Here is a 15,430-nt window from a genome sequence, read left to right as displayed (position 1 = left end):
TGATTTCACTTTTTATTTTATTCACCATAAAATAAAACCAATGTTCTTTTCAACAAGAATACTCAGTCTTCTGATTTAATGGACATGGCCTAACTTTTTCTGCAGCCTCTTACACCAAAAGATCCTTTTTTTAGAGAGAACCAAAAATCAAGCTGCCTAAGATTTCTATCCAATTATAAGAAGAAAGCAAACTATTTGAATTACCAGTGGCTTAAATGAATAGGTCACTTGCTGGCCTTATTCCAGATATCTTATCTATTATTTCAGCACATAAGCAATAACTTCGTTACTACTTAAAAGTACATTTCTAAGATTACAATATGGTTAATCCTCCTAAAATTATATATTACAAATTTCAACAAACCTAAAAGTATAGTGACCATACTATTATGTGGTTTCAACTGGGACATTTTTGATAGTGAAAGGAGCTCCATTAATAATTATTAAACCATGACTGTCCCAGAAAATGTGGGATGTAAGTCACCCTATGTTTAGAACAACCCATTTTTATTTGCATGTTATGGGTTATTCTCTGTATGTGTTTAATTCATAAGCTTTAAGTTTTGTTCCAGATCTAACAATTATCTTCAGCCTTGAGACCAAAGTCACCATTTTACAGACAGGAGGCCAGAGTTAAGAGTGCTAGAAAGTTTTTCTTAAGTTTTATTTTCAAACTTAACGTGATAAACGTTTGCTTGAAAAAGAAACATCTACATATTTCAAAGAAAGTAATCTGGCAAAACATCACCAAATTTTTAACTTATCTCTTCAAAAGTTTTGAATACAGACAACCACAAAACTACTAAGATGGTGTGATGATCAAAAGTTAAAAAAAAATAGAATCTTTCAAATGGAAAAAAACCTTCAGGAATAAAAGAGTTGAAAAGTTTTCGTTGAAAACTAACCAAAGTGATAAAAGATAGAGGAAACCCATGGTCACAACACAGCACAGAATGATTAAAGGAAACTCCAGTTAGTATTGTTATGGCTCTCCAAATGAATCTGGCATTAGCTGTATAACCTTGGAGACAAAAGAATGCTTTGTTTTAATTTGTCAAGCTGTAAATAACTACTAACAGACCCATGCTTTGAACTGTAGTAACTTAATGAAAGGCATTATTTGAATATAATTATGATTCCCTAAGGCAATAAATGTTCCAAGAATTGGCTTCTTGAACTTAAAACTCAACCAAATCAAGAAGTGGAAGGGGCCTCAAAGTCTTAATTCTTGACCTATGCTGTCCAATATGGCAGCCACTAGCCACACGTGGCTATCGATTTTTAAGATAATAAGTTAATAAGTAAAATTAAAAATTAAGTTTCTCAGCGCACTAGCCACATTTCAAGTGTCTAGTGCATACCATGTTAGATAGCACACATTACGGCAGAAAGTTCCATTGGACAGTGATGCTCTAGACCTAGGTTGCTCTAGATCTTTGCTTGAATATTCCCAGAGACAAGAAACTTACAATAGCATCATAAAGCGCATTCTATTTTTGCAAAGTACTGTCAGGAAGTTCTTCCTCACATTCAGTCAACTCCAACCTCTCTGTAACATCCACCAGAAATTCTACAAGTTCCATCCTCAATTTGGTCTTCAAGTAAATCTTTGGAGAGCTAACTTAACTCCACTTACAAAGTTCTGCCCCTCACATGTACTAAAGCCCTAGGTCCTCTCCTCCCACATAAATGTACACTCATTTGTAACAAAATAGTTATAGTATCTATCCGCCTCATGGAGTTATGCTAATTTATCCACGTGCACACTATTAACACATGTCCAGGATCTGCTCTGAATCAGTAATACATTCTATTGTACCTATAAATCCGCTTTCGTTTGTTACCCCAAGTGTCCTGATTTTTGATTTAGAAAATAAGGTCACAGTCATTCTGAATTTCTTCAAATACGGAGACGAAAGTTAACTACAATTAACATGTAACTGACCAATGCCTGGCGCTGTTCCGAGCATTTCATGTATATTACCTCATATAATCCTCACAATCCTGAGCTAAACTATCCCTATCCCCATTAGACAGACCAGAACACCCCGCCAAAGACATGCTAAATAATTTCCCTAGGAGTCACAGCTGTGGGTTCACCCCACAGAGACGAGGGTCGATCTTTTCCCTTCCTGGATGCTACACTTCTAACGCTACCTAACTCTTCTTCCACCCTGCCCACAACGCAACAATCTCCCTGTGTAAGGACGCTTCCTCCCAAACACTACCCAGATGACACGGAAGGTGGTACTTAACGCACCCAGCAACGCGCGCTGCTGCTCGCCTGCCCAGCTCCCCTCGCCCCACGCCCACCAGCCGGCGGGGAGGAGTCAAGACCCAACTCCACACCCCGCGGGAGAAGCAGGGCGCTGCGCCGGGCCAGTGCCTCTCTCTACCGTCCCCCCTGCACCCGTCCCGTGCAAACACCAATGTTAGTTCTACGCGGCCGCTCGCGGGCAGAGTCCAAAGCGGGGCCTGGGCCCAGAGACGCGGGACTCGTCGCGCGGCGTCCCTCCCGATTCCCATCCTCTCCCCCCGCCCGCCCCCGCACCGCCCCCCACGCCACCAACAACCTCTGCCAACACTTGTAGGCACGGCTGCGCGTCCCGCGTGGAGAATGTGGGGGTAGAGATGGTGCGATTTCTGCCGCTGCGGCCCGGGATACGCTTGGGTAGGGGCGGGGTGGGAGGGCTGAAAGTGTAGCAAGGGGAAAGGTGGCTCGGCTGGAGCGGAGGGGCGATGGGGGGCGCTAGATGGCGTGAGCCCGATTCTCTGTGGGGCGTGTGTTGCGGAGACCCGCAGGGAGCGGTCCAGACGCCCCCAGCACTAGCGGCGCGGGCGCTGGCGCATGCGCGCTCGGCCAGGTGGCGCGCGGTCTCCTTTCCCGAGCGAGCCACTTCCGCCACGCTCGCTGGGGGTGGAGCGTCGGGGAGCGCACGGCCGGTGGTTTCCCCGCGGGCGTAGTGCGCCGTACGCGGGGCCGGGATGGGCTGTGCTGAGCCACGCGGTGGGCTTCCCGACGGGGGCTCCTGGGGGAGGCGTGGGGTGATCTGAGAATCAGAGGGTGTTCGAGGGCCAGGCTTGGATTCTTTAAGAATGGAGCTGAGAGGGCTCAGATTTTGGAGGGATTCCGTGAGCGGCACGGCAAGTGTGTTTGCAACTTCAGGTCAGAGGTTGGCCCGTGTAAGTTTATCTTCAGGAATTAGGGTGGACCGGGCTCTTAGCCGGATTGTGCTTTCCGGAATGGTGAAGGGAAACGGAGCTAGGGAAGACCCGCTTCCCCCAAGGACCTCAGTGTGGGGGTGTGGACATGGACCTCCTCCTGGGACCCTGAAACACCAGCCCTGGGCGCCGGCGCCCGCAACCGCCCCTCCCCCCCTGCCCTGCACCGAGTCATTAGAGAGGCGGTGGGAAACGATGGCCCGCAATGGACTTAACCCCATACTCATGTTACCAAACTCAGGCATTAAATACGTTTTTATTATTGAAACTTTTTCTACTTCAGGGTACTTTGTGAACGATCCTATACTTTTCCTTAGGATTTTGGCCTGTTCTTCCTTATTTTTAAGTTTTGCACCCCCACTATTGAACTGTAAATCCTGTTTTCTCACATTTGATTGATACAGATGTAGTTCTTTAATACAGTCGTAAGACAGTGATTTTGATTGCTTTCACAATATTGTATGAAGTTTTATTTACATTTTTTACATTCTTTTAACTGCTTAGGGAAGAAAACTGGATTAACCATACTTACGTCCACACTTACAACGTCAAATATTAAAATGTTTCACACAGATTCAACTACTAACCTTCAGGTCTTTTTTAGGCACTACTGCGTCAGTTATTTTCTTGCCTATAAATATTTATGTTCTGAAATAATCCCTTCCTTCCTCCTATTTGCTTACATTGTTTAAAATAGCAATTTATTTGGTTATTTCACCTGTGATTGTAGTTGTGTGTCGAGTTGTGTGGTTGTAGTTGAGTCTTCTGTAATTTTATGTTTAGATTATGTTAATCTCCCCAATACTTAAATATTTGCCAAATACTTAAAGTTCCAAAACAACATGTTTAGGATGTAAAAGCTCACCATAGGGTGTAAATCAGAATCAATGCTGGGCAAAGAGTAGAGTATAAGGGAAAGTAACAGTGGAGAAAGAATTGTTCTAATTTCTTACAAAGGAAGACTGCTTTACACAATAGTTGAAAAGCCCTTTCAAGTACATTACCAAGAAAATAAGAGAAAATTAAGAGACAAAATTACTGTTACATCTTAGGAAATATAACCCGAAGCAGATTGTTTTAATTAAAATTATGTTCAATTAATGTTGCCATAGTAGTTCTTGGACAGGAGTTTTACCTGCATCGCCAGATGGAGGCCAGATTTGATGTAGTTTTTCAGACTAGAACCCGGATATTACTCTCAGGCTTCTGGTGTCTAACCAACACATAAGCACACATAACAGCAGTTAATGAAAGTGAGCCATGGAGAAAGGAAACTGAGTTAAACAAGGATCTGGCAGAGGGAGCTCGAAAATTCACTCTTAGGAAATTGTGAATTGTGCTGTTGGCAGAAATCTTAGCTTTGAAGTCACATGAGTTATGCTAATGTTCTTACCTCCTGGAATCTACTAAAATCCATTTTTTAAAATTTGATTTAGTCATAATTTTGTTTGTAGTTTGCAAGCACTGCTGTACCCAAAGATTCAAAAATATTCTCCATTAGATTAATATTAAATATCCCAAACTATCAAGGCTACTAGGGTATGTTGATTATAACACAGCTAAAGCAATGAAGCTGTTGCTGAAATTAAGGCATTGAGAACTACCACCTCTCAGAAAAATACGTGATTTCCAAAGCAGGCAGAGAAAACACATCAGAAGACCTAGTGAATTCATCACACCACAAAAAATTGTCCATCCCTTGAACAAAGCCATTAAAGGAAAAATAATCATTATGACTGTAGACTTTTATATTCCTCTGGTGTAATAACCTTCATATAGATTGACAAGTGCGGAGAGAAAGTGCACATATCTAAGTAAAAATGCCCCTTGGCATCTTAAAAAAATGGCTAGATTAGGTAATAAAAGAAGCCCTAATTCTCCAAAGAATAGCAGAAGTCATGCCTAATATGGAACCATCTCTGTGATACGGTGGTTTCTTCTGATGTGGATGCCCAGGAAACAGTTCACTTCAGGTGACCTCAAATTTTTAACTCGTGATCCGTGACTCTTATTAGGATGCTCGTGGAGGCTTTTTTCTTTTGCTATATATCAATTATTTTATCCTTTTTTAAATATTTGCTTTAGATTTCTAATGCTTTTGTAGTAACCATGGATAAAACCGCATATTGTTTAGAATTGCATATTGCATTGTTGCTGTATTCAGTTAATTTCCTGATATTAAGAACTATTGTTCAATTGGAATCTCAGAGGTACATAGCTTTAGTTTTAGAATAAGTTGTTCTGACCAAAAAGATGACTGAGTTCTGTGGCACCTGGGTAAATCGCTTCATCATTTGTCTTCAGTTTTCATATCTGTAAAATGAAGTGATCAAACCAAATAACTAAAACCGTGCATCCCTAAATAGTCTATGCTCCTTTAAAATAGGAATGATCAAAGGAAGGATCTTAAAATCGTACATAAGAATTTCAGCATTCACATTTGTGCTGACAAAAATGACATGAATATACAGGGCTCTTGGCGTTAGGCCAACTTGGATGTTCAACTGATACTATGCATTTCGAAACACCAATGTGAAAAAAACATATACTAATGGAATATATTGATGCATGGGAAGGGGGTGCATCGCATAATTACGTAGGGTGTAATCAAATTGGTTTTCCATACCTTCCAATTATATTCATATATTTCAAAGTAGGAAGAGAGCCACCCCGTGATGAGAGAAGAAATGTTAAGAATTGCCGTGCTGCACAGCTTGTAGAAATAATAATCGTAATCCATCTTCTTAGGAAACTCTCATTGTAGATTTAACACTCCAGCATCTTCTCAAATTAATGCTTAGCTGTTGAGAAAATGATCATCTTTTTGAGACTCAAAGTGGGAAAGAAATTGTAGAATATCTGGGTTTCAGGGGACCCTGGACTCTCTAGACACATGGAAACTTAGTTGCTCCCATTTCTTTGGAATCCAATATATAGTACCTCTTGTACTAGAAACAAACAACTTTTACATTTCCCCTCTTGAAGATGAGGGCTATTCACTGAGTATGAGTGATGGGTGCTAATTATTTCATTCAACAAATATTTATTGTAGGCCTACCACGTGCCTGATATTCTAGGAGCTGCAGATATAGCAGTGAACCAAACAAAAATCCATGCCATCATCAAAGTCACATTCTAGGAAGAGGAGTTGGACAATAAACAAAATACAACTTATAAATATCCAAATTATATGATAATGTTAGAAGGCCGTGAGGGTTGCAGAGGAAAAAAAAGTTATGCAACAGGGAAAGAATATGGAATGAGATAAACCACAGGAGGAATGGAAAAACTGTAATTTTTAAAAATCAGGCAAGCAGGGTAGGTCTCACTGAGAAAGTGGCATTTGAATAATGATTTGAAGGAGGTGAAGGGGATATCTGCAGATATCTAAAGAAAGAGCATTCCAGGCAATGAAAACAACCCATGCCAAGGCCCTGACATGGAAACAGGCCTAGTAAGTTGAAGGAATGGCCAGGGGCTATTTTAGCTAAAAAAGAGAGACCCTTTTGCCATCATAAGTAGGTTCTTATGGAAATAAAGGAAAGTTTGTATTTGTAACTTTTTATAGTAATATTTAATTATTTTCTACTCCTGCTCCCATAATAGAGGCCCATCTAGACCTGTCTAATATATGTCAAGGGATAGTTTTGTTTTAAGATATGAGGAAAGGTAAACACCTTGTTTTAAAAAAAAAAAGGAAAAAATAATTTTGGGGGGGAGTTTATCAATACCTGACAGTAAAGTGGAGACAAATATACAAAAGCATCCAGTTCCCCAAAGTATTTCCATTGAAGTATTTAGATGTAAAACTGGATCTATTTCAGTGAATTATTTGAATAACTGCCTCCAATTTATTGCATATACATTTATTTTTTTATTAACGCGTGGAAACAGGGCCAAAAATTAATCAGTACCATGGGTGAAATAAACCACAGTATGGTTAATGCAACCTGTTATTCCTCGTTCACACTCTGACACTGGATGCAATAAACCGAGTTTGATTAAGGAGCGCTCAGATCAGTTGTTAAATAGTGATCAGGGAGCTATACCAACAGATTTGACCAAGTTATATTTATTTTCAGCTTTTTATGGTTGCAACATAAGCTGTATTTTCTCTTTCCAGAATAGATTTAAAACAACTTTATTAATTGAGTCAGGTATAGTGCAAAAAATAGGGGCTTTGGTGCCATTTACCAGCCATAATACCCTGGACAAATTATTCAACCTCTCAGAAAGTATGTGTAAATATTACACTGTAAAAGAAGAATAAGAACCCCTATGTGGTGGGGTTGTTACTAGGATTTAAATGAAAATTCCCCGACACATTGAAAATGTTTGGTATTTTATAGTTATTGTTTTCCAGTTTTTAATTAGCTGTTGAGTAATTTTTATGATGCTTAGATTTTTGATGCATTAGACATCAAAATAAACACAAGATCCTGTCTCAAGTATTAGGGTTTTACATTTTCCGAACTCAATCAGTATATGTCAATATGACAGTTATTCTTTTAACAAACATTTATTGAGAATCCATTAAGCACATCCATCATTGCTAGGCCTTGGAGAAATAATGATCAATAACACAGTTTATGCCCTCAAAAAAACTTCTGAATGATAAATTTAGGATGGACAAAGGTATATAAATAAGAGCAAAGGTGCTATGATAATATGTAACACAGATGTTAGCTGACATCTCCCCGACCTCTAAGCTGTAAATTAAGATGGACTTGAGCCTCCATTCCACCTCATATGTAAGCCCAATGCCCAACCCAAGAGTTCTTCATATTTCTGGGGAGCTAATGTTCTCACAGTCCCCTCTTGCTCTGAACTTGCACTTGTGTTAAATTAGTGAAGTTCATGGATGAGCTGCCAGCTGTCCTTATTCCAAAGCTTCCGTCAGTGGAACTTAGCCCCATTCTTGGCTTTACCCCAAAGCCTTTTCACAACGCTCTGTGTGGGGACAGCTGATTTTACATTACATTTACTGAAACGATGAAAAATAGTTTACATCACAGAAACAAAAGTAAATGGCTATTCTGAAAAACCCTCCTACCACATGCCATGTTTCTCTATAGTGTCCCCCTTTCTTCTTTCTATTCTAGCCTTCGCTACACTTCCCCACTCGCAAATTTCTATTTATTTCTAATGCTAAGTAGTTTGGTTATCCTTTTTTTTCTTTTCTTCACTTCCAACAGCCGCTGACCTTTGATGACTTCCTGGCAACCCCAGCAGCTTCCTAGTATATTTTCTTACACAATTTGAAGATCATTTCATTGAAAACTATCAGCTGTAATGTAAATTATTTCGTTTATCTGTGTGTAGATTATAACACAAAGTAGGGAATAGTCATTTGAAGGCACTGAGTGTTGACTGAGGAGAAAAAGATGTCAAGGAAGGCAACCTCTCTGAGCCTTAGTTCCTTCATTCATAAATCGAGAACGATACAAACCTCTAAGTCTTGTGAGGATTACATGAGAATATAAAGTGCCTGGCACATAATAAGCACTTAATAAATGTTTTTCATTATTATTATTATTACTATCAAGACGATGACGCCAAAGCTTGGTGTTGAAAAGGGAGCAACAGTTGAACAAAATGAGGAAGGATAATTTAGAGGGAGCAGCATGAGCAAGGCCGCAGTGTGTTAGGGGGCATTGCAAGTGGTACAGCATGATGGGAACATAGGGGGTAAGGAGGGGAGCCAGAAACTTGGTAGGAGCCAGATCAAAGAAAGTCTTGTGCATTATGGTAAGGAATTTTGGCTTTAATAAAAAATGGGGGGCCTTGGAAATGTTTTTCTTTTTTTCAATGTAATGACATGATTAAATTCGCCTGCTAGTAAGTTGGCAGTAACATGCAGCCAAAGCACGGAGGGTGAAAAATTGGAAGGAGCTAACAATTCAGGAAAGAGATGATATGGGCTAGAGCTATGTCAGTGGAGTAAGAAATGATAGAAGGTGACAGGTAGGAAAAATACTAAAGAGGTAGAATTTATAGGATTTAGTTACTGGTATGGGAGCAAGGCAAAGAGAGCAAACTCAAGGATGATTCCAAGTTCTCTCAACTTACTGAGTACGAGATTAGATATTTTGAGTTTAAGGTGACCACACAAATTTTTGGGTGGCTATAACCAGTAGCCAGATGGGCTATTCAGACAGAAGGGTGGAAATAGAAGCTAGAATAACATCTGGAGCTCAAGAGAATAATTGATGAACATCTAGATTTCGGAAGCAGCAGCATGCAGCATGCAATGTACAGCATTCCACACACGTAACTTAGATGTGGAATTTATCCCTGTTCCTAGATTTGGCCTAAAAACATTCTCACAAGGATCTGTGTGGTCACAACTGAAGCCAACAGGAGAAAGTAAAATGCCCAAGAGAGCATACATAGAACAAAAGAAGTGAGTCAAAGATTGGGTTCTAGACACCCACGTTCAATGGGAAAGGGAGAAGAGCCTGTAAAGAGCACGGGGAACAGTGTGTCACAAAAACCAGGAGATGGGACTCGAGAGAGAATTAGAGTACGTTGGATTTAGCCGGTTCAAACTAACTTTTGGCAAAGCAGCTTCAACTTGGAACTACTTCCAGGACCTGAGGGTTGTTCTTTTAGAGTGATAGGGTTAGAAACTTGGTTGTACCGTGTTTCCCCGAAAAATAAGACCTAGCGGGACAATCAGCTCTAATGCATCTTTTGGAGCAAAAAGGAATATAAGACCTGGTCTTATTTTACTATAAGATTATATAATATAATATAATATAATATAATATAATATAATATAATATAATATAATATAATATAATATACATAATATAATATACATAATATAATATACATAATATAATATAATACATAATATAATATAATACATAATATAATATAATACATATAATATAATACTGGGTCTTATAATCATTTTTGCTCCAAAAGACGCATCAGAGCTGATTGTCCAGCTAGATCTTAGTTTCAGGGAAACAGGGTAGTGACACGAAAAGCGTAAAATAAGGAAGTTGAGAAATCAAGTGCATTATTCTTTCCAAGAAAGTGGCCTGTGAAAAAGAAAGAGTAGCTAGAGAAATATTCAGGGTCACAGGATAGATTTGCAAGATCAAGGGCTTGAGCTTATTTATAAGCTCTGAAGAAGAAGCTGGTAAAGAGGAAAAGATTGAACGCGAGCTAAAAGAGGGTCAGTGACAAAGTCTGTAGGATGCAAAGATGGAATTAGATCCGGGAAGACATGGGAAGGTTTTCGATCAAGAATCCAGGAAGTAAGATGAGCCTTAAAATCGAAAAGGGATAGACTGGAGAAAGGAATAAGAACTTGAGACCGTTCATACCCTACACCCCCAATTTTCTCTGTAATGTAGGACAGAGGGGATGCTGAAACATAGGGAGGCTATAGTACAAGGGGAATGAGGTGATAAAGTTTTATTGAACCACTGCAGGGAATGGGCAAGAGATAACCAAGGACTTGTTAAATTGAAGATACCTCAGGGAATAAAGCGTTGGGCCTCAGAGCATGGTGGCAGCATCTACATCTTGTTAGTGAACACTGGGACCCCATCCATACCTCCAGGATCAGAAACTGAAGACTGAGCTCAACTATCTGCTTCAAGTAGCCCTCCAGGTGATTTTGAGGTTAGCTGATGTTTGAGAACAACTTCTACAGAACTTGTGACTTCCCCCAACTATCAAGTAAATGATAAAGCATAAACTATATTACTTGACCATATTCTAGTCATTTGTAGTAACATTTTCCATAGTAGAGTAAAATATATTTATTCAGAACAATATCCTTAAGGATTCAAGAAAGTTCATTTTTCTCTGGAAATAGGTGTCATATAAGATTTTTTAAAAATCTGAACAAAAAGAATCCTCTCTTGCAAGTTTTTCAAAACAGATACATACTATAAACCATTTTTGCCTCTGCTCAATTTCCACATTTATAATAGAGAAATAATAAAATTGTTATTCACTGCATCAAAAGTATTCAGTAACTCACTATATAGTAGCAGTTCTCAAATTATGCTCCTGCACTAGTATCCCATGCTAACTAAATAACAGTGGTCATTTCTTAATTCTTGGGGAGAAAGTCTATGAATTGAGTTTTCTCAATTTTAAGTTATTCTCCCATAAATTTTCCTTAAACTTCTGGCCCTTGCAACTGCTTATCTTGCGACAAATGCTAATAGATTACAAAATAAATGAACAAAGAGTCAATGAACATTTCGTTTATACTACATACCAACAATCCAGTCATTTTCCACTACCATTGTTCCAACAATATTGCCTTTGCTCAAATGTTTGGAACCGAACTTGGAACTACATTCAGGATCTGGAGGATACCCTACACAATGGAAAAACCAACAGTCACGATCTAGAAGGATCTTAAAGACTTACTTTCACCAAATAGGTAGGTGGGTGATTAAGGAAGAGAGGTGTGTCCCAAAACATAGAAAAGGCAGATTTAGAACAAATCGGCATGGTATATTCCTACACTGTGGAGATGAGTTGGAAGAGATAAATGGGTCAGGCTATGAGAGTCCTAAAGTCATTCAAGAATTCAAACTAGGTAGCTGATTCTGTTGTGGCCAGCAATCATTAGCTAGTTTAGATCCCCAAATAATGCGATGTTCAGGCTGACAGGAAGGTTCATTCTACCCGACAGGTTTCCTCATGCCAACCAATAACTCAGCATTTTGGTTTGTATGCTGGATCCCTTATGAGTGAGGATGAGTCAGCTCTAGAACAGTGATAATGTTCACCGGTGACGATCGAGGAGCCAAACCCGAAACTCCAACTCAACTGTGAGAGGCTCAGACAGCCCTTTTTGGCAGCCCCCCATCCTGGAAACCTGCCTTTCTTCTGAGCAACTACAGGAAACAGATAAATTAGTATGTGCTTATTCACTTCATAAAAGGATCATTTGCTTTATGATAATATTTTAAAACAGGGAACTTAAAGTGGATGAGAAACTGAGAGCTGACTTCTGAGTTCAGTCAGAAATTCTTTAACGTTGACATAACAGTCTTGATGATGTGATGGAGTTGTAAATGTCAATGTATTGAACAATCACTCGTTTGAGAAGTTGAGCAGTTGAAGGAAGGAAACAAGACAGAAGATGGAAAAGGTGATTGGGTAAATGGAAAGAGGTTGGGCTGTTTTGTCTTGGGGTTCCCCCCATGAAAAGGACACTAGATCAGGAGGGAAAAGAGAAGGAACCAATGGAAATAGAACTAAGAAAGTCTTTGGGTAGAAGGGGAATGGGTGGGAATCCAAGCTCCCTAAGACTGGGTTTGTAGGGCAAAGAAACACGTCTCTTCTTCTGGGGGCACTCCTTCAAAATAACTCTGAAAGATAATAGGTAGGAGGCAAAAGTACCAAAACTGAATCTGTCTTACTTTAGTCACATCATGAGAAGGCAGGGTTCTTTGGAAAAAACAATAATGCTGGGAAAAATAGAAGCTAGCCGGAAAACAGGAGCAAAAATGAGATGAATTGACTCCGTAAAAGAAGCTGAACATGTCTGTTGAGGACAGGACACTGAACATTATTCATTCCTGGGGTGCCTGGAGTCAGAGCTGACTCCAAAGCACGTAACGCACACTTTTAAATGCATAAATTTATCACTAGAGAATGCCTTTAGGCTCTCTTCTCTCTGATCAGGCATCTCTGAACTTTTTATGTATCACGTATGAATTAAGTGCCTTTCACATTTAAAGGAGGAAGATGTGATCCCTGTCCTAGATGAGCTTACGATTTAACAGGAGAAATGGACTTGTAAACCAATTGCCGGTCTTATAATGTGCACAGCATACTATGGGATCACACAGGGAATGAGTTTTACTTTTTTAAATATTTAAATAATACTTCAAAACTCTTTATTTGATTGGTCACTTACCTCTTCCCCAGGTTTCAGTCCTAACCTGCAGGTTCCGGCAGTTATAGTTAGGCTTTTATACATGCTTCCAATCAGTTACAGCAACATGCATTTCATTTGCTTGTCCAGTATAAACAGTACGAGACACTTTCGGGAGTTCAGAATTATATAATATGTAATTCCTGTCTTCAAGAAATTTGCAGTCCCTTTGGGGAGATAAAGCTAATAGAACATTTTAATTTTGCTGTTTATATTTAAATATATTTTCCTTAGTAATGGGAGAAATAATTAGGTTGTATAGCCCCCTGTAACAACAATTCTACTATAATTCCCAGATAGAAGAGATTTTAGGTAGGGGAGACAGAAAGAAGGGAGACCGAGAAGTTATAAGAATAATTTGAAAAAATACCTTTGTATTAGATGCATGCTCCAATCTCTCTGATTTTCTGCAGCTTGAATATCATATGCCTAGGTGTAGATTTTTTTTTTTTTTTTGGTATTTATTCTCTTTGGTGTTCTCTAAGCTACCTGATCTATAGTTTTATGTCTGTCACTAAATTTGGAAAATTCTCAGCCTTTATTCAAATATTTCTTTTGTCCCTTTCTTCTCCTTCTGGTAATCCTATGACATTTATGTTATACCTTTTCTACGGTTCTTGAATAGTCTGTCCTGATTTTTTTCATTCTTTTTTTCTGTTTGTTTTTCAGTTTTGGAAGTTTCTATTGACATATTTTCAAGCTCACTAATTCTTTCTGTGCCAATTTTACTGATGAGCCCATCAAAGGCATTTTTCATTTCTGTTATAGTGTCTTTTCTTTTTATTTCTAGCATTTATTTTTTATTTTTGCTTAGCATTTCTATCTCTCTTACGTTATCCATCTGTTCTTTCATTGTAGTACTCATTAGAGCCCTTACCATATTAATCATAGTTATTTTAAATTCCCAGTCTGATAATTCCCAAAACTCGGCCATATCTTAGTCTGGTTTTGATGTTTGCTTTGTCTCTTCAGATTGTGTGTGTGTGTGTTTTTGTTTGGTTTTTTTTTGCTTTTTAGCACGCCTTGTAATTTTTTGTTGAAGGTCAGACATGATGTATTGGGTAAAAGTAACGGGTAAATAGGCCTTTTATGTGAGGTTTTATGTTGATCTGTCTAGGAGTTGGGCTGTGTTTACTGTTGCTGTCGCCACAGTGTCAGAAGCTAAATTTTTTCTAGCGTCCTTATTTTTGTCTCCCCTAGAGACTCCTTCTTAAGTAGGGTCTGAGGCTCGCAGGTCTTTTAGCTGTAATGCTTCGTTATTATGCAGGAACCTGATTGGTGTGTTGGTTAAGTGTGGGGCAGGGAAGTGTTTTCTAATCCTATAATTAACTTTTAGTTTTTTAGTGAGTCTGTGTCCCTGGACTGTGGCCTCAACAAGCACTTCTCATCAACCCCCTTCGTCCCCCCGCCAGTAAGTTGGATGGGAAGGCTAGAGGGAGCTGGAGTTGGGTATTTCCCTTCTCCCAGGTCAATTAAGCTCTGGTAAAATAGCTTATCTTGAGGGCAAGCAAAGGCCTGATTTTCAGTTTGTTCTTGTTGTGAAGATAGAAGAGACAATGCCTAAGCTCTTCACATGTTGGACTGGAAACTGGAAGTCCACTCCAATTTCATATATAAAAATTATCTATGAATATTAGAATCCTAATACCTATTACCGTGTTTCCCCAAAAATAAGACTGGGTCTTATATTAAGGTTTGCTCCAAAAATATAAGCATTAGGGCTTATATTCAGGGAGTGTCATCCTGAAAAAACATACGAGGGCTTATTTTCCGGTTAGGTCTTATTTTGGGCGGAAACATGGTAGTTGAAACCACTCTAATATTCAATGGTAGAATGACACAGTTTTATGCTCAGATAGAATTGTTAAACCCCTTGGGTGCTAGATTATTTTAGCTAAATCACCCAACCCATCTGAGCTCATATTTACTCATCTGTCATATGAGAGTAGTATCTATTCTTTCTAAATCACAGGTTTACTGGGAGGGTAAACTAGGAATATATGAGAAAACATTTAGAGAAGAAAGAGTGTCACAAAAATTCAATGAAAAGGGAGGCAATTTCTATGGTTCTTTACCTTATACTATAGCCTATAAAAGTAAACATTTCAAATGAGTCATGCACTATTTAACTCTAAACCTTTTTAAACCACTTTATTAATTACAAAAGGGTTAATTGCTTTATGAATATATTTCCTAATTGAATAATTGCATTAAGATTAAGATAGAGTTTAAATCTGAATATGTATGATCTAATGACAGGCAATTATTAAGCTTTTAGCACAGAAAATT

At 38.9% G+C, this 15,430-nt stretch overlaps 2 protein-coding genes across 10 annotated transcripts in view; one reads left to right on the top strand and one right to left on the bottom strand.

Annotated features, from left to right (window-relative positions):
- SUPT3H (SPT3 homolog, SAGA and STAGA complex component) overlaps positions 1 to 2,861 on the bottom strand; it is a 464,602-nt gene extending 461,741 nt beyond the window's left edge. Inside the window, exon 1 of one of the 3 annotated variants that reach the window (XR_012496623.2) lies at positions 2,574 to 2,861. The gene's annotated coding sequence lies outside the window, so the exon portion shown is untranslated. Of the gene's footprint in view, positions 1 to 2,570 lie in introns of all 3 variants that reach the window. The other 2 variants (XM_074333030.2, XM_074333029.2) reach the window with 2 other exon arrangements.
- RUNX2 (RUNX family transcription factor 2) overlaps positions 1 to 15,430 on the top strand; it is a 322,924-nt gene that overhangs the window by 47,615 nt on the left and 259,879 nt on the right. The window lies entirely within an intron of this gene.

The sequence above is a fragment of the Rhinolophus sinicus genome, chromosome 2 (assembly GCF_057876585.1).
Source record: "Rhinolophus sinicus isolate RSI-liver-muscle chromosome 2, RSI-T2T, whole genome shotgun sequence".
Taxonomy (NCBI): domain Eukaryota; kingdom Metazoa; phylum Chordata; class Mammalia; order Chiroptera; family Rhinolophidae; genus Rhinolophus; species Rhinolophus sinicus.
The sequence above is the reverse complement of the archived record's forward strand: the minus strand, read 5'-3'. Positions and strand labels throughout refer to the sequence as shown.